The sequence below is a fragment of the Oncorhynchus gorbuscha genome, linkage group LG06 (assembly GCF_021184085.1).
Source record: "Oncorhynchus gorbuscha isolate QuinsamMale2020 ecotype Even-year linkage group LG06, OgorEven_v1.0, whole genome shotgun sequence".
Lineage (NCBI taxonomy): Eukaryota > Metazoa > Chordata > Actinopteri > Salmoniformes > Salmonidae > Oncorhynchus > Oncorhynchus gorbuscha.
In genome coordinates this window covers 92,670,296-92,689,664 of record NC_060178.1, presented here as the reverse complement: position 1 = coordinate 92,689,664, position 19,369 = coordinate 92,670,296, and the positions used below count along the sequence as shown (strand labels likewise).

The 19,369-nt window shown below is 46.1% G+C and overlaps 1 protein-coding gene across 1 annotated transcript in view; it reads left to right on the top strand.

The window, feature by feature from the left end:
• Window positions 1-454: 454 nt before the first annotated feature.
• The window catches only part of LOC124038547 (inactive rhomboid protein 1-like), an 87,390-nt gene continuing 68,475 nt past the window's right edge, over window positions 455-19,369 (top strand). Inside the window, exon 1 of the mRNA XM_046354563.1 lies at window positions 455-766. The gene's annotated coding sequence lies outside the window, so the exon portion shown is untranslated. The remainder of the gene's footprint in view (window positions 767-19,369) is intronic.

Below are 19,369 nucleotides of genomic sequence, written 5' to 3'. Positions count from 1 at the left end.
CTCAGGATTTATTAGACAGAAATGGAAACACAGGGACAAATGAGGTGTTCTACTTGTTCTATGGAGTGGTGTTATTGTTATGTGGTGTGGTTCAAATAGACAGAAACAGGACCTATAGACAGAACAGGACACATGAAGTGGGTAGAAGGGAGAAGAGAGCCCACCTGGATAGGGGTTTTATGGTGAGGTAGAATAAAGGTAGAATAAAGCATGCTCTCACAACTACAGGAACCGCATGGCTCACTCTGGTAGAACATACATAGATAGATAGCCTAACACTGTGTTTAGGTTTTCATACTTCATCATAAAGAAGACGCCCGCGCGCCTGCTATAGCGCGGGGCACACCGGTCGGCGGTGACGTGTGACAACGCTCTGTTTTCTCTGCCCTCTCCAGCACAGCACAGTCAACCTCGCGTGGGCGTTCCCGCTACCCAGCAACGAAACTGAAGTACAGACGGACTGAAGCTCGCTGCCGAACGAGCCAAAACGAGACTGGAACAGACAGCGGTGGGAGAGTGTCTCTCGAACGGGAGGCAAGAAGATAATACTGTTTCCCGCAGTTTCAGCATCTTTTCGTGATGTTGTGAGTGAGATCTTCAGAGTCCCCCCTTTCGGATGCAGTTTTAGAAGTGATTTTTTAAATTATATCATCTGTCTGTTGCATGACTGGGTTATGAAGTGATTTGACTACCACGGTATATTGGTCATTGGAGTGCCACCAATAGGGTGGATCGAGCTGTTACGGACCGGAGCATTTTCAGTAAGGTAAGGTGTTCTGGCAATTTACCCCGAAAGGGCAACTGGTAACTATGAGACCATTCTTTGATAGTGTACTGTAAAAGATTGCGGAAAAAATAAAAACTAGAATTAAACAAACACAATATCTACTTGGCACACTAACATGAATTCAACATGAAATCAACAAACTATGTCAAAATGTCATTGGATTTAGGTTAAAAGTTCGGTGAAAAAAATTGACACATTCCCTTACACGTTGAATCTACGTCATCGCGTATAATTTTTGTTTGAATTTACGTGGAAATAACGTTGATTCAAGCAGTTTTTGGCATCCATCTATATTATCTATGCACATTGTAGGCTATTCGATATAAATTAAGTTTTGAAGATTGAGAGAGGATTGCATTTGGCCTTAATCCAACTCACTTAATTTTCCAATCTTTCAAAACATGATTTCGACTGTGTAGCCCACGGTGACAAACCGATAGTAAATACATCCAGGATGCTGTAACCTAGGCATATTTGCTTTCTATTTCAAAGCACATTGCATGACATTTACTCCGGCTTGTCAACACCCATGACATCGGGACAAGTTTCTGTCTACTGCACGCACGATCACACGCGCGCGCGCGCACACACACAGGGTGGGACCTCAACACTTGCCTGAGGGAAGTCAAGTAGGATCTCATGTAGTTGTTTTGAGTCTTGTGAGGTGGGAAAGGACAAAGTGATGTCCTTATGCTTTACCAGTACTGTCACATCTATATTCAAGATGACTAAATGTCTGATGTAGAGTTTTGGACATGGAGATAATTGGATTATGATTTGGGAAACGCCACCAATACCATTTCGGAATCCAATTTTTTTTTACCTCATAAATTGAGATTAGATGACAGTCACTGTGTGTGGTTGTGTGTGGTTGTGTGTGGATTTATGAGATCAACAACACCAGACAAACAGAATCTGGTCATTACATTTCAGACTGTATCATGCCAACACTACAGATGTACAATCTTAATTTGACCACTTGCTGAGTATTTTCCTGCACACAGCAGGACATGTAAACTTGTAGTGTATTTGAGTCTTAAAAGGGCTTCTGAAGATTGTAATTTCAGACTTTATTTGCCCTAATGAAAAATGTATCAACCCTTACAAAAATGTCCATTAATCATGATCTATATAATAATTCACATTTCCTGTTGCTGCATTCTGGCACTGTGGGAGCCAATCGTCTCTCACTCTCTTTCTCTCTCTCTCAATTAAATTAAATTCAAAGGGCTTTATTGGCATGCAAACATATGTTTATATTTCTAAAGCAAGTGAAATAGATAATAAACAAAAGAAACAATAAAACATGTACAGTAAACATTACACTTACAAAAGTTTCAAAGGAATTGAGACATTTCAAATGTCATTATGTATATATACAGTGTTATAACGATGTGCAAATATTTAAAGTACAAAAGGGAAAATAAATAAATATAAATATGGCTTGTATTTACATGGTGTTTGTTCTTCACTGACCCATAGCCTTGAGTGTTTATTTGGTTTCCTGTCTGAGAAGAAGTTACTTCTGTTGACTGAAGGCTTCTCTGTAGAAGTCATGTTAATAGTAGATGTTGTTATGGTTCTGAATCAGACTGAACAATCTGAATCACTTGGTCCCACACACTAACTAGCATTCATGGTGTATCACACTATGGTGTTACATAGTGTTTTACAATATGGATACATTGCTTATAACAATGATGTTCCTCTATATAAACTCAATTCTGTGGGTTTGAGACATCCTAAACCCATGCTGCTTCAGTATAGAGAATGTCTGCATTGACCGTGATTAGTTGAGAACAGATGGGAGAACAACACAGCACAGGCCTAGCCTCCATACACCAACATATTGAAGGGTATAATATCCAATGGTTTCCTAGAGGGCAATTCCAGTGAATGACAGCTTCCGAATTCCTCTCTACAGCAGCAAGGTGTTGGTCAGGTGTTTAGCAACAGTCAGTGGATGATATCGTGTTACTCTGATATGGGAGTAGTTTGGAATCAGAGGTATGCAGAGTGTGAAAGCATGTTGTTTATTATCCTACAAAGAAAGAAAGAAAGAAAGAAAGAAAGAAAGAAAGAAAGAAAGAAAGAGTAGATATCCAGACATCTACCTAACCATTTCCTGGCTCTGTTTAAAACTTAGTAGTGTGTGTCCCCTTTTTCCCTCCATTGTCAACTACAGTCCTCCTACACACACACACACACACACACACACACACACACACACACACACACACACACACACACACACACACACACACACACACACACACACACACACACACACACACACACACACACACACACACACACACACACACACACACACACACACACACACACACACACACACACACACACACACACACACACACACACACACACACACACACACGGCAGCCATTGAACGCTCTAGGGAGTGTCTGGGCATACTTTGTGCTCGGCACAGTAAGTAGTGAATCAAATCAGCAGTAAACTTATTTGTCAGGTTTATATCAAGGCTAGTGCTGTTGTGCTATCCTGACCCGTCACTTGCAAAGCTGCTGCTGTAATTTGTTATGAGTGCTAATTATGCATTTAATTTATTTTGTGTTTTGTGAACAGCACACAAACTTGATATTGTGTCTTTTGAGCCCATACTGTCTGGGCACCAATTGGTGCACAACACGGAAATAAGATAAATCAATCGATCGGAAGTAGTTGTCGTCATCGTGCAGTAAAATAACAATAGTGAGACTGTATACAGGGGGGTACCGGTACAGAGTCAATGTGCTGGGGCACCGGTTAGTTGAGGTAATATGTACATGTATTTGTATTTATTATGGATCCCCATTGCAGCAGCTACTCTTCCTGGGGTCCAGCAAAATTAAGGCAGGTTATAGAATTTTTAAAACATTGCAATACATTCACAGATGTCACAACACAGTATGTGCCCTCAGGCCCCAGTACTAAATCCATGTGTATGTATAGTGCCTATGTTATTGTGTGTGTGTGTGTGTGTGTGTGTGTGTGTGTGTGTGTGTGTGTGTGTGTGTGTGTGTGTGTGTGTGTGTGTGTGTGTGTGTGTGTGTGTGTGTGTGTGTGTGTGTGTGTGTGTGTGTGTGTGTGTATACACACATTTGTCTGTGCCAAGGTTTGTGTTGCTTCATAGTCCCCGCTGTTCCATAAGGTGTTTTTGAATCTGTTTTTTAAATCAAATTTTACTGCTGGCATGAATTACTTGATGTGAGTTCCATGTAGTCATGGCTCTATGTAGTACTGTGTGCCTCCCATAGTCTGTTCTGGACTTGGGGATTGTGAAGAGACCTCTTGTGGCATGCCGTGTGAAGTATGCATGGGTGTCCGAGCTGTGTGCCAGTAGTTTAGACAGAAAGCTCGGTGTAACTCGGTGCATTCAACATGTTGAAAACCTAGGTAGAGTTATTAAAGTGACTATACATAAATGATAACAACAGAGAGTAGCAGCGGTGTAAAAGCGGGGGGCAAAGCAAATAGTCTGGGTAGCCATTTTATTAGATATTCAGGAGTCTATTGGCTTGGGGGTAGAAGCTGTTTAGAAGCCTCTTGGACCGAGACTTGGCGCTCCGGTACAACTTGCCGTGTGGTAGCAGAGAGAACAGTCTATGACCAGGGTGGCTGGAGTCTTTGACAATTTTTAGGGCCTTCCTCTGACACAGCCTGGTATGGAGGTCCTGGATGGTAGGAAGCTTGGCCCCAGGATGTTCTGGGACAGTCGCACTACGCTCTGTAGTGCCTTGCGGTCGGAGGCCGAGCAGTTGCCGTACCAGGCAGTGATGCAACCAAATGCTCTCGATGGTGCAGCTGTAGAACATTTTGAGGATCTGAGGACCCAGGCCAATTCTTTTCAGTCTCCTGAGGGGGAATAGGTTTTGTCACGCCCTCTTCACAACTGTCTTGGTGTGTTTGGACCATGTTAGTTTGTTGTTGATGTGGACACCAAGAAACTTGAAGCTCTCAACCTGCTCCACTGCAGCCCCGTCTTTGAGAATGGGGGCGTGCTCGGTCCTCTTATTCCTGTAGTCCACAATCATCTCCTTTGTCCTGCACGTTGAGGGAGAGGTTGTTGTCCTGGAAACACACGGCCAGGTCTCTGACCTCCTCCCTATAGGCTGTCTCGTCGTTGTCGGTAATCAGGCCTACCATTGTTGTGTCATTGGCAAACTTAATGATGGTGTTGGAGTCGTGCCTGGCTGTGCAGTCATGAGTGAACAGGGAGTACAGGAGGGGACTGAGCACGCACCCCCGAGGGGGCCCTGTGTTGAGGATCAGCATGGCGGATATGTTGTTACCTACCCTTACCACCTGGGCGTGGCCTGTCAGGAAGTCCAGGATCTAGTTGCAGAGGGAGGTGTTAAGTCCCAGGGTCCTTAGCTTATTGATGAGCTTTGAGGACACTATGGTGTTGAACGCTGTAGTCAATGACTAGTATTCTCACGTAGGTGTTCCTTTTGTCCAGGTGGGGAAGGGCAATGTGGAGTGCAATAGAGATTTACATTTACATTTACATTAAAGTCATTTAGCAGACGCTCTTATCCAGAGCGACTTACAAATTGGTGCATTCACCTTATCATCTGTGGATCTGTTGGGGCGGTATGTAAATTGAGTGGTTCTAGGGTTTCTGGGATAATGGTGTTGATGTGAGCCATGAACCAACACTTGCCAGTTGGTCAGCGCATGCTCCCAGTACACGTCCTGGTAATCCGTCTGGCCCTGTGGCCTTGTGAATGTTGACCTGTTTAAAGATTTTACTCACATCGGCTATGGAAAGAGTGATCACAAAGTCTTCCGGAACAGCTGGTGCTCTCATGCATGTTTCAGTGTTATTATCCTCGATGCAAGCATAGAAGTAGTTTAGCTTGTCTGGTAGGTTCGTGTCACTGGGCAGCTCTCGGCTGTGCTTCCCTTTGTAATCTGTAATGGTTTTCAAGCCCTGCCACATCCGACGAGGTCAGAGCCGGTGTAGTACGATTCGATCTTAGTCTTGTGTTGACACTTTTCCTGTTTGATGGTTCGTCGGAGGGCATAGTGGGATTTCTTATAAGCTTCCGGGTTAGAGTCCCGCTCCTTGAAAGTGGCAGCTCAAGCCTTTAGTTCAGTGCGGATGTTTCCTGTAATCCATGGCTTCTAGTTATGGTATGTACGTACAGTCACTGTGGGAACGACGTCATCGATGCACTTATTGATGAAACCAATGACTGATGTAGTGTACTCCTCAATGCCATCGGACGAATCATGGAACATATTCCAGTCTGTGCTAGCAATGCTAGTTCAGCCATTCCTATGGGGAAAATTAATTGGGAAAGAATAGGGTTTTGGGATAAATGATCTGAGGTTAACACAGGCTATGGAGATCTTATACATTTTGTTCTCTGAGATTATAACAGTCAGTAACATAATGGCTTTATAATCCATAAAGGTTATGTGCTTTATGTGCTTTTTTGTGACATACATGCTTCTAAATTCACAAAAATTGCCTACAGAAAGACACCCTTACAATTGCTCTCTATTGTCCAGTGCAGCTGGAGCAATTGGGGTTAAGTGCTTTGCGATAGGATTTGAACCTGTGACCTATCGGATACTGACACAACACACTTACCTGGAAGCTATCTGCCACCCCCTAGCTAGCAGTGGTAGGTCAGGGTCAGTCTACTGTGTATTATCACCTGGTTCCATGTAAGTATCTGGTTAGATCTGGTTAGGTTCAGTTCCATTTGAATCCTGTCAATTCAGGATAATGAAAAAGCACACATTCTAAAGGGGAGTTTTCTATTTAGAAATGGAATTTGACTGAGTTAAAATATAGTCGACCCCATCTCTCCTGGTAAGACTTTGTTGAGCCCGTCAACACAATCTGTTATATTAGAGGGTTCAAGGAAAGTGTTTGGTAGGATATTTGACCGAATTCAGGGGTAACCCGGTCGGGACTTTGCAACTCTCTGCAACTGTCAGCTGAACACCTTAACCATTACACTGAGAGGTCCGAACTGCATACACTCATCCCTGTGTGAAGGGAGATAGGCTTTTCCATCATGATGGATCAGTACAATGAGAACAGGGGCCACAGTCGCTCTCTCCTCCCTCAGATGATAGGTGTAGAACTAACAAACTAACAAACTATCATGGTCCCAACACACTAAGACAGTCGTGAAGAGGGCACATCAAAACCCATTCCCCCTCAGGAGACTGAAACGATTCGGCAGGTGTCCTCAGATCCTCAAACGGTTCTGCAGCTGCACTATTGAGAGCATCCTAACTGGTTGCATCACTGCCTGGTATGGCAACTGCTCGGCTGGCAACTGCTGGTATGGCAACTGCTCGGCCGCAATGCACTACACAGGGTAGTGCGTACAGCCCAGTACATCACTGGGCCAAACTTCCTGCCATTCAGGACCTCTATACCAAGCGGTGTCATAGGAAGGCCCTAAAAATGGTCAAAGACTCCAGTGACCCTAGTTATAGACTGTTCTCTTTGCTACCGCATGTCATGTGGTACCGGAGCACCAAGTCTAGGTCCAAGAGGCTTCTTAACAGCTTCTACCCCCAAGCCATAAGACTCATGAACAGCTAATCATGTGGCTACCCAGACCCCTCTTTTACACTGCTGCTACTCTCTGTTTATTATCTACCTACATGTACATATTACCTCAATTACCTCCACTAACCGTTGCCCCTGCACATTCACTCTGTACCCCCTGTATTTAGCCTTGCTATTGTTATTTTACTGCTGCTGTTTAATTATTTGTTACTTTTATTTTCAGATTTGTACTTATCTATTTTTTACTTAACACATATTTTTTCTTAAAACTTGTCACGGATCCCCCCGGTACTGCTGCTCATTCCGTTCACCAGCTCCAGAGGTCTACGTCACCGGTCTTCTAGGCGTCACTGAACTGGATCATTACCACCAACCCTGGACTGTCTTGTCTCATTACGCACACCTGGTTCCTATTCCCCCTGATTAGTTTGTGTATAATTGTGCCCTCTGTTTCCCATTGTCCTTGCTGATTATTGTTCCATGTCCGTTGGTCTTGTGCGCAGTTATAATCGGCTTTCGTGTTAGTGTGCACTTGTTAGTGTGGTCTCGTCCCGTGTATTGTTATTACGGCTCTCGTCCCGTGTATTGTTATTACGGGTCTCGTCTCGTGTATTGTTATTACGGGTCTAGTCCCGTGTATTGTTATTACGGGTCAAATCAAATCAAATTTGATTTGTCACAGACACATGGTTAGCAGATGTTAATGCGAGTGTAGCGAAATGCTTGTGCTTCTAGTTCCGACAATGCAGTAATAACCAACAAGTAATCTAGCTAACAATTCCAAAACTACTACCTTATAGACACAAGTGTAAGGGGATAAGAATATGTACATAAAGATATATGAGTGAGTGATGGTACAGAGCGGCATAGGCAAGATACAGTAGATGGTATTGAGTGCAGTATATACATATGAGATGAGTATGTAAACAAAGTGGCATAGTTAAAGTGGCTAGTGATACATGTATTACATAAAGATGCAGTAGATGATATAGAGTGCAGTATATACATATACATATGAGATGAATAATGTAGGGTATGTAAACATTATATTAGGTAGCATTGTTTAAAGTGGCTAGTGATATATTTTACATAATTTCCCATCAATTCCCATTATTAAAGTGGCTGGAGTTGAGTCAGTGTGTTGGCAGCAGCCACTCAATGTTAGTGGTGGCTGTTTAACAGTCTGATGGCCTTGAGATAGAAGCTGTTTTTCAGTCTCTCGGTCCCAGCTTTGATGCACCTGTACTGACCTCGCCTTCTGGATGATAGCGGGGTGAACATGCAGTGGCTCGGGTGGTTGTTGTCCTTGATAATCTTTATGGCCTTCCTGTGACATCAGGTGGTGTAGGTGTCCTGGAGGGCAGGTAGTTTGCCCCCGGTGATGCGTTGTGCAGACCTCACTACACTCTGGAGAGCCTTACGGTTGTGGGCGGAGCAGTTGCCGTACCAGGCGGTGATACAGCCCGACAGGATGCTCTCGATTGTGCATCTGTAGAAGTTTGTGAGTGCTTTTGGTGACAAGCCAAATTTCTTCAGCCTCCTGAGGTTGAAGAGGCGCTGCTGCTCCTTCTTCACGATGCTGTCTGTGTGGGTGGACCAATTCAGTTTGCCTGTGATGTGTACGCCGAGGAACTTAAAACTTACTACCCTCTCCACTACTGTCCCATCAATGTGGATAGGGGGGTGTTCCCTCTGCTGTTTCCTGAAGTCCACAATCATCTCCTTAGTTTTGTTGACGTTGAGTGTGAGGATTTTTTCCTGACACCACACTCCGAGGGCCCTCACCTCCTCCCTGTAGGCCGTCTCGTCGTTGTTGGTAATCAAGCCTACCACTGTTGTGTCGTCCACAAACTTGATGATTGAGTTGGAGGCATGCGTGGCCACGCAGTCGTGGGTGAACAGGGAGTACAGGAGAGGGCTCAGAACACACCCTTGTGGGGCCCCAGTGTTGAGGATCAGCGGGGTGGAAATGTTGTTGCCTACCCTCACCACCTGGGGGCGGCCCGTCAGGAAGTCCAGTACCCAGTTGCACAGGGCGATGTCGAGACCCAGGGTCTCGAGCTTGATGACGAGCTTGGAGGGCACTATGGTGTTAAATGCCGAGCTGTAGTCGATGAACAGCATTCTCACATAGGTATTCCTCTTGTCCAGATGGTTTAGGGCAGTGTGGTTGAGATTGCATCGTCTGTGGACCTATTTGGGCCGTAAGCAAATTGGAGTGGGTCTAGGGTGTCAGGTAGGGTGGAGGTGATATGGTCCTTGACTAGTCTCTCAAAGCACTTCATGATGACGGAAGTGAGAGCTACGGGGCGGTCGTCGTTTAGCTCAGTTACCTTAGCTTTCTTGGGAACAGGAACAATGGTGGCCCTCTTGAAGCATGTGGGAACAACACTGGGATAGGGATTGATTGAATATGTCCGTAAACACACCAGCCAGCTGGTCTGCGCATGCTCTGAGGGCGCGGCTGGGGATGCCGTCTGGGCCTGCAGCCTTGCGAGGGTTGACACGTTTAAATGTTTTCCTCACGTCGGCTGTAGTGAAGGAGAGTCCGCATGTTTTAGTTGCGGGCCGTGTCAGTGGCACTGTATTGTCCTCAAAGCGGGCAAAAAAGTTATTTAGTCTGCCTGGGAGCAAGACATCCTGGTCCGTGACTGGGCTGGTTTTCTTTTTGTAATCCGTGATTGACTGTAGACCCTGCCACATACCTCTTGTGTCTGAGCCGTTGAATTGAGATTCTACTTTGTCTCTATATTGACGCTTAGCTTGTTTGATTGCCTTGCGGAGGGAATAGTTACACTGTTTGTATTCGGTCATGTTTCCGGTCACCTTGCCCTGATTAAAAGCAGTGGTTCGGGCTTTCAGTTTCACGCGAATGCTGCCATCAATCCACGGTTTCTGGTTTGGTAATGTTTTAATCGTTGCTATGGGAACGACATCTTCAACGCACATTCTAATGAACTCGCTCACCGAATCAGCGTATTCGTCAATGTTGTTGTCTGACGCAATACTAAACATATCCCAGTCCACGTGATGGAAGCAGTCTTGGAGTGTGGAATCAGATTGGTCGGACCAGCGTTGAACAGACCTCAGCGCGGGAGCTTCTTGTTTTAGTTTCTGTCTGTAGGCAGGGATCAATAAAATGGAGTCGTGGTCAGCTTTTCCGAAAGGAGGGCGGGGCAGGGCCTTATATGCGTCGCGGAAGTTAGAATAGCAGTGACCCAAGGTTTTTACAGCCCTGGTTGCGCAATCGATATGCTGATAAAATTTAAGGAGTCTTGTTTTCAGATTAACCTTGTTAAAATCCCCAGCTGCAATGAATGCCGCCTCCGGATAAATGGATTCCAGTTTGCAAAGAGTCAAATAAAGTTCGTTCAGAGCCATCAATGTGTCTGCTTGGGGGGGAATATATACGGCTGTGATTATAATCGAAGAGAATTCCCTTGGAAGATAATGCGGTCGATATTTGATCGTGATGAATTCTAAATCAGGTGAACAGAAGGACTTGAGTACCTGTTTGTTGTTATGATCACACCACGTCACGTTAACCATGAAGCATACGCCCCCGCCCCTCTTCTTACCAGAAAGATGTTTGTTTCTGTCGGCGCGATGCATGGAGGAACCAGCTGGCTGCACCGATTCCGATAGCGTCTCTCCAGTGAGCCATGTTTCCATGAAGCAAAGAATGTTACAGTCTCTGATGTCCCTCTGGAATGCTACCCTTGCTTGGATTTCATCAACCTTGTTGTCAATAGACTGGACATTGACGAGAAGAATGCTAGGGAGTGGTGCACGATGTGCCCGTCTCCGGAGTCTGACCAGAAGACCGCTCCGTTTCCCCTTTTTACGAAGTCGTTTTTTTGGGTCACCGGCTGGGATCCATTCCGTCGTCCTGGGTGAAAGGCAGAACACAGGATCCGCTTCACGAAAGTCATATTCTTGGTCGTACTGATGGTGAGTTGACGCTGCTCTTATGTTCAGTAGTTCTTCTCGACTGTATGCAATGAAACCTAAGATGACCTGGGGTACCAATGTAAGAAATAACACGTAAAAAAAACAAAAAACTGCATAGTTTCCTAGGAACGCGAAGCGAGGCGGCCATCTCTGTTGGCGCCGGAAGTAGGTCTCGTCCCGTGTATTGTTATTACTGGTCTCGTCCCGTGTGTTGTTATTACGGGTCTCGTCCAGTGTATTGATTAGAGGTTTACACCTCACTCTTTCGTTTGGGTTACATCCCAGTGTTTATATATATATATATATATAAACACACATACACACATGTTTGTTTTGGGCTTCGTCCCCGTCATTTTCATGACGTATTCTATTTTAGCTAGGGAAATAAAATAAAAAGATTTTCGTATTCCTGCGCCTGTCTCCTATCATTATACAATGTGACAACTTCTTAAAGCATAGTTAGTTAAGGGCTTGTAAGTTAGCATTTCACTGTTGTATTAACATTTGATTTGATTATGACAGCACTGTTGTTTAAATCACCACAGGGATTTGAACTGTAATTATTCTCCATGTTGATGATCTGGGATGTGATCTGAGATTATCCTCCATGATGATGATCTGGGATGTGATCTGAGATGATCTGGGATGTGATCTGAGATGATCTGGGATGTGATCCAAGATTATCCTCTTTGATGATGATCTGGGATGTGATCTGAGATGATCCTCCATGGTGATGACCTGGGATGTGATCTGAGATGATCCTCCATGATGGTTATCCAGGATGTGATTTGAGATGATCCTCCAAGGCGGTAATCTGGGATGTGATCTGAGCGGATCCTCCATGATGGTGATCTGGGATGTGATCTGAGATGATCCTCTATGATGACGATCTGGGATGTGATCTGAGATAATCCCCCATGGTTATGATCTGGGATGTGATCTGAGATGATCCTCTATGGTGATGACCTGGGATTTGATCTGAGATGATCCTCCAGGGTGGTGATCTGGGACGTGATCTGAGATGATCCTCCATAATGAAGATCTGGGATGTGATCTGAGATGATCCTCTATGATGATGATCTGGGATGTGATCTGAGATGATCCTCCATGGTGATGACCTGGGATGTGATCTGAGATGATCCTCCAGGGTGGTGATCTGGGATGTGATCTGAGATGATCCTCCATGATGGTTATCCAGGATGTGATTTGAGATGAACCTCCAAGGCGGTAATCTGGGATGTGATCTGAGCTGATCCTCCATGATGGTGATCTGGGATGTGATCTGAGATGATCCTCTATGATGACGATCTGGGATGTGATCTGAGATAATCCTCCATGATGAAGATCTGGGATGTGATCTGAGATGATCCTCTATGATGACGATCTGGGATGTGATCACCAGTGTGGTGATCTGGGACGTGATCTGAGATTATCCTCCAGGGTGGTGATCTGGGATGTGATCTGAAATTCTATAAAATAATTTTTCTGTAATTAATATTACCTGATTAAGGACCTCTAATCATGTAAATGTAATTAACTAGAAAGATGGGACACCACAAAATAATGTTTATAGAGCCGTTATCTTCCGAATAAACTCTTAAAGACCTGGTAATCTTTTACCTCAATAGCAGTCAATATTTAATCATCACCTTATTCAGTCTCATCTGAAAGTTGTAAATTCTTTGTTATCTTCACAAACCCTGGCTAACAAGTTGAATCATCAATACAACATTTGTTTTAATTATTTATTTACTAAATAATCACACGGAATTACATATACACAGAATGGATCATACATTGATTACCAATGATGTCATAAAGGAAAACGTCCCTAGCGTACGGAACAGATATGACGGCTGGTTACACAAAGAGAGGGGATTGGGTTTGAGTGAAGGAGCGGGAAGACTGAGGAACAAAAAGGTTTTGTGTCTCTATCGGGCCGTAGGCAGCTATGCTATCGTAAATACAGTATCTTATGCATTCTCAATAAGCGCCCATTTGGAAAAGGAAAATGCAATAAATATTTACTCTGAGCTGCGCTTCGGTAGATTGGTCGTAGATAAAAGGCCGGGTTGTCCAGCATGGATCTCTTGTCCTCTAAAGAATGTCTAGTGGTCAACTGGAGCGTGTTATAATGGATACTCTGTCCATCCTCTCCTAACCCACGTTTACAGTTGCTGCGGCTAACTCAATCGGCTAGGAAGTATCACTTCTTTAGTGAATAAGAGTTCAAAGTTCATACCACGTTGCCATGCTATATGCTCATGCTATATTCTGGCTGGTATAGTCAAAATTCATCCTTCCGGTGTGTTGATTGTCATCTTCACGTTGAAATTCTATGCTAATTTCGTTAGGTTCTTGTCGTTCAACCGGAGCTCACACTGAGGTTGGCTTAGTTCTGTAGGTGATCTTGTCCTTGTTATGCAGGTGAATGAGGACCCAAAAGCGACTTGGCGAAAACAGAGTTTTTAATCCAGTAAAGATATTTTACAAAACAAAAGGCATAATACTACTCGTAAAGACGAGAACAGACTGGAGACTTGATCAAGAACTGCAGGTTGCCTCGGGAAGGCACTTGAACCTAGCAGACTCAGACACCTGCTCACCACGCAGCATCTGAGGGAAACACGACACGACAGGGCAATACATAGACACAGCACGGTGAATATAGACAAGGATCCGACAGGGCAGGTACGGAAAACAAGGAGAGAAATAGGGACTCTAATCAGGGAAAAGGATCGGGAACAGGTGTGGGAAGACTAAATGATTGATTAGGGGAATAGGAACAGCTGGGAGCAGGAACGGAACGATAGAGAGAAGAGAGAGCGAGAGAGTGAGAGAGGGAGGGGGAGAGAGAGGGATAGAAAGAGGGAAAGAACCTAATAAGACCAGCAGAGGGAAACGAATAGAAGGGGAAGCACAGGGACAAGACATGATAATCAATGACAAAACATGACAGTACCCCCCACTCACCGAGCGCCTCCTGGCGCACTCGAGGAGGAACCCTGGCGGCAACGGAGGAAATCATCAATAAGCGAACGGTCCAGCACGTCCCGAGACGGAACCCAACTCCTCTCCTCAGGACCGTAACCCTCCCAATCCACTAAGTATTGGTGACCCCGTCCCCGAGAACGCATGTCCATGATCTTACGTACCTTGTAAATAGGTGCGCTCTCGACAAGGACGGGAGGGGGAGGGAAGACGAACGGGGTGCGAAGAAAGGGCTTGACACAGGAGACATGGAAGACAGGATGGACGCGACGAAGATGTCGCGGAAGAAGCAGTCGCACAGCGACAGGATTGACGACCTGGGAGACACGGAACGGACCAATGAACCGCGGAGTCAACTTACGAGAAGCTGTCGTAAGAGGAAGGTTGTGAGTGGAAAGCCACACTCTCTGGCCGCAACAATACCTTGGACTCTTAATCCTGCGTTTATTGGCGGCTCTCACAGTCTGTGCCCTGTAACGGCAAAGTGCAGACCTCACCCTCCTCCAGGTGCGCTCACAACGTTGGACAAACGCTTGAGCGGAGGGAACGCTGGACTTGGCAAGCTGGGATGAGAACAGAGGAGGCTGGTAACCCAGACTACTCTGAAACGGAGATAACCCGGTAGCAGACGAAGGAAGCGAGTTGTGAGCGTATTCTGCCCAGGGGAGCTGTTCTGCCCAAGACGCAGGGTTTCTGAAAGAAAGGCTGCGTAGTATGCGACCAATCGTCTGATTGGCCCTCTCTGCTTGACCGTTAGACTGGGGATGAAACCCGGAAGAGAGACTGACGGACGCACCAATCAAACGACAGAACTCCCTCCAAAACTGTGACGTGAATTGCGGACCTCTGTCTGAAACGGCGTCTAACGGGAGGCCATGAATTCTGAACACATTCTCGATAATGATTTGTGCCGTCTCCTTAGCGGAAGGAAGTTTAGCGAGGGGAATGAAATGTGCCGCCTTAGAGAACCTATCGACAACCGTAAGAATCACAGTCTTCCCCGCAGACAAAGGCAGACCGGTAATGAAGTCTAGGGCGATGTGAGACCATGGTCGAGAAGGAATGGGGAGCGGTCTGAGACGACCGGCAGGAGGAGAGTTACCCGACTTAGTCTGCGCGCAGTCCGAACAAGCAGCCACGAAACGGCGCGTGTCACGCTCCTGAGTCGGCCACCAAAAGCGCTGGCGAATAGACGCAAGAGTGCCTCGAACACCGGGATGACCAGCTAACTTGGCAGAGTGAGCCCACTGAAGAACAGCCAGACGAGTGGAAACAGGGACGAAAAGGAGGTTACTAGGACAAGCGCGCGGCGACGCAGTGTGCGTGAGTGCTTGCTTAACCTGTCTTTCAATTCCCCAGACTGTCAACCCGACAACACGCCCATAAGGAAGAATCCCCTCGGGATCAGTAGAAGCCACAGAAGAACTAAACAGACGGGATAAGGCATCAGGCTTGGTGTTTTTGCTACCCGGACGGTAAGAAATCACAAACTCGAAACGAGCGAAAAACAACGCCCAAACGACGGGCATTAAGTCGTTTGGCAGAACGGATGTACTCAAGGTTCTTATGGTCTGTCCAAACGACAAAAGGAACGGTCGCCCCCTCCAACCACTGTCGCCATTCGCCTAGGGCTAAGCGGATGGCGAGCAGTTCACGGTTACCCACATCATAGTTGCGCTCAGATGGCGACAGGCGATGAGAAAAATAAGCGCAAGGATGAACCTTATCGTCAGACTGGAAGCGCTGGGATAGAATGGCTCCCACGCCTACCTCTGAAGCGTCAACCTCGACAATTAATTGTCTAGTGACGTCAGGAGTAACGAGGATAGGAGCGGACGTAAAACGTTCTTTTAGAAGATCAAAAGCTCCCTGGGCGGAACCGGACCACTTAAAACACGTCTTGACAGAAGTAAGAGCTGTGAGAGGGGCAGCAACTTGACCGAAATTACGAATGAAACGCCGATAGAAATTAGCGAAACCTAAAAAGCACTGCAACTCGACACGTGACCTTGGAACGGGCCAATCACTGACAGCTTGGACCTTAGCGGAATCCATCTGAATGCCTTCAGCGGAAATAACGGAACCGAGAAAAGTAACGGAGGAGACATGAAAAGAGCACTTCTCAGCCTTAACGTAGAGACAATTCTCTAAAAGGCGCTGTAGAACACGTCGAACGTGCTGAACATGAATCTCGAGTGACGGTGAAAAAATCAGGATATCGTCAAGATAGACAAAAACAAAGATGTTCAGCATGTCTCTCAGAACATCATTAACTAATGCCTGAAAAACAGCTGGCGCATTGGCGAGACCAAACGGCAGAACCCGGTACTCAAAATGCCCTAACGGAGTGTTAAACGCCGTTTTCCACTCGTCCCCCTCTCTGATGCGCACGAGATGGTAAGCGTTACGAAGGTCCAACTTAGTAAAGCACCTGGCTCCCTGCAGAATCTCGAAGGCTGATGACATAAGGGGAAGCGGATAACGATTCTTAACCGTTATGTCATTCAGCCCTCGATAATCCACGCAGGGGCGCAGAGTACCGTCCTTCTTCTTAACAAAAAGAACCCCGCCCCGGCCGGAGAGGAAGAAGGCACTATGGTACCGGCGTCAAGAGACACAGATAAATAATCCTCGAGAGCCTTACGTTCGGGAGCCGACAGAGAGTATAGTCTACCCCGAGGAGGAGTGGTCCCCGGAAGGAGATCAATACTACAATCATACGACCGGTGAGGAGGAAGGGAGTTGGCTCGGGACCGACTGAAGACCGTGCGCAGATCATGATATTCCTCCGGCACTCCTGTCAAATCGCCAGGTTCCTCCTGAGAAGTGGGGACAGAAGAAATGGGAGGGATGGCAGACATTAAACACTTCACATGACAAGATACGTTCCAGGATAGGATAGAATTACAAGACCAATTAATAGAAGGATTATGACATACTAGCCAGGGATGACCCAAAACAACAGGTGTAAAAGGTGAACGAAAAATCAAAAAAGAAATAGTCTCACTGTGGTTACCAGATACTGTGAGAGTTAAAGGTAGTGTCTCAAATCTGATACTGGGAAGATGACTACCATCTAAGGCAAACATGGGCGTAGGCTTGTCTAACTGTCTGAAAGGAATGTTATGTTTCCGAACCCATGCTTCGTCCATGAAACAACCCTCAGCCCCAGAGTCAATCAAGGCACTGCATGTAGCACCCGAACCGGTCCAGCGTAGATGGACCGACATAGTAGTACAGGATCTAGATGAAGAGACCTGAGTAGTAGCGCTCACCAGTAGCCCTCCGCTTACTGATGAGCTCTGGCCTTTTACTGGACATGAATTGACAAAATGTCCATCAAATCCGCAATAGAGGCACAGGCGGTTGGTGATCCTCCGTTCCCTCTCCTTGGTCGAGATGCGAATACCTCCCAGCTGCATGGGCTCAGTCTCTGAGCCAGAGGAGGGAGATGGTTGCGATGCGGAGCAGGGAAACACCGTTGACGCGAGCTCTCTTCCACGAGCTTGGTGACGAAGATCTACCCGTCGTTCTATGCGGATGGCGAGAGCAATCAAAGAGTCCACACTGGAAGGAACCTCCCGAGAGAGAATCTCATCTTTGACCACTGCGTGGAGTCCCTCCAGAAAACGAGCGAGCAGCGCCGGCTCGTTCCAGTCACTAGAGGCAGCAAGAGTACGAAACTCTATAGAGTAATCCGTTATGGATCGATCACCTTGGCATAGGGAAGCCAGGGCCCTAGAAGCCTCCCCACCAAAAACTGAACGGTCAAAAACCCGAATCATCTCCTCTTTAAAGTTCTGGTAATTGTTAGAACAATCAGCCCTTGCCTCCCAGATAGCTGTGCCCCACTCTCGAGCCCGGCCAGTAAGGAGTGAAATGACGTAAGCAACCCGAGCTCTCTCGCTAGAGTATGTGTTGGGTTGGAGAGAGAACACAATATCACACTGGGTGAGAAAGGAGCGGCACTCCGTGGGCTGCCCGGAGTAGCAAGGTGGGTTATTAACCCTAGGTTCCGGAGGCTCGGCAGGCCAGGAAGTAACAGGTGGCACGAGACGAAGACTCTGGAACTGTCCAGAGAGGTCGGAAACCTGAGCGGCCAGGTTCTCCACGGCATGGCGAGCAGCAGACAATTCCTGCTCGTGTCTGCCGAGCATGGCTCCTTGGATCTTGACGGCAGTGTTACGAGCATCTGTAGTCGCTGGGTCCATTCCTTGGTCGGATCCTTCTGTTATGCAGGTGAATGAGGACCCAAAAGCGACTTGGCGAAAACAGAGTTTTTAATCCAGTAAAGATATTTTACAAAACAAAAGGCATAATACTACTCGTAAAGACGAGAACAGACTGGAGACTTGATCAAGAACTGCAGGTTGCCTCGGGAAGGCACTTGAACCTAGCAGACTCAGACACCTGCTCACCACGCAGCATCTGAGGGAAACACGACACGACAGGGCAATACATAGACACAGCACGGTGAATATAGACAAGGATCCGACAGGGCAGGTACGGAAAACAAGGAGAGAAATAGGGACTCTAATCAGGGAAAAGGATCGGGAACAGGTGTGGGAAGACTAAATGATTGATTAGGGGAATAGGAACAGCTGGGAGCAGGAACGGAACGATAGAGAGAAGAGAGAGCGAGAGAGTGAGAGAGGGAGGGGGAGAGAGAGGGATAGAAAGAGGGAAAGAACCTAATAAGACCAGCAGAGGGAAACGAATAGAAGGGGAAGCACAGGGACAAGACATGATAATCAATGACAAAACATGACAGTCCTTTTAACGCAGGGACCGCAAGTCCTCAGGTCCTTGGAACAGAAAGTTGGATTTTTTCAACAGGCTTATATCGTGGTGAAGAGAAGGGCGTGTTTCATAGTTTATACCCAATGTCTGTTCACTTGGGCGGGGCCTCTGAGTGAGCAGAGTTTACTCTATGACAAACCGTTCTCTCATTAAGAAGCTAAAATTACATTTAATATTTTCACAAATAGTTTCATATTTAAACATTTAAATTTCACAACAATTTCATGTGAATCTGATAACTAGAATGTGTAGATTTTCCAAGATACAGTTTATGTCATACT